The following is a 307-nucleotide window of genomic DNA, read 5'->3' as shown; positions in this document are numbered from 1 at the left end:
TTAACTATATTTTTCTATTGATACTTTAAATATTTCTAATAGTATGTTTGATAATTTAGTTTTCATGTTAGTACATATATTAAAATGGCTTAAAAAATAAAATGAATTGAAATGGTGATTTATTTCAATGTTTATTTTCGAAACACAGATAAACAAATTAAATAAATACTATTTTAACACTAACATTTTGCTAGTGAATCAATACGTTTTTTTCTTTTTTTTTAATAAAAAATAATTTAAATACACAATTAATTAATAATAATAATATTTTTATACAGATTTTAGAAGTATTTTATATATAAATAGT

The sequence above is a fragment of the Arachis duranensis genome, chromosome 9 (genome assembly GCF_000817695.3).
Source record: "Arachis duranensis cultivar V14167 chromosome 9, aradu.V14167.gnm2.J7QH, whole genome shotgun sequence".
NCBI lineage: Eukaryota > Viridiplantae > Streptophyta > Magnoliopsida > Fabales > Fabaceae > Arachis > Arachis duranensis.
This window is presented reverse-complemented; position numbering follows the sequence as displayed.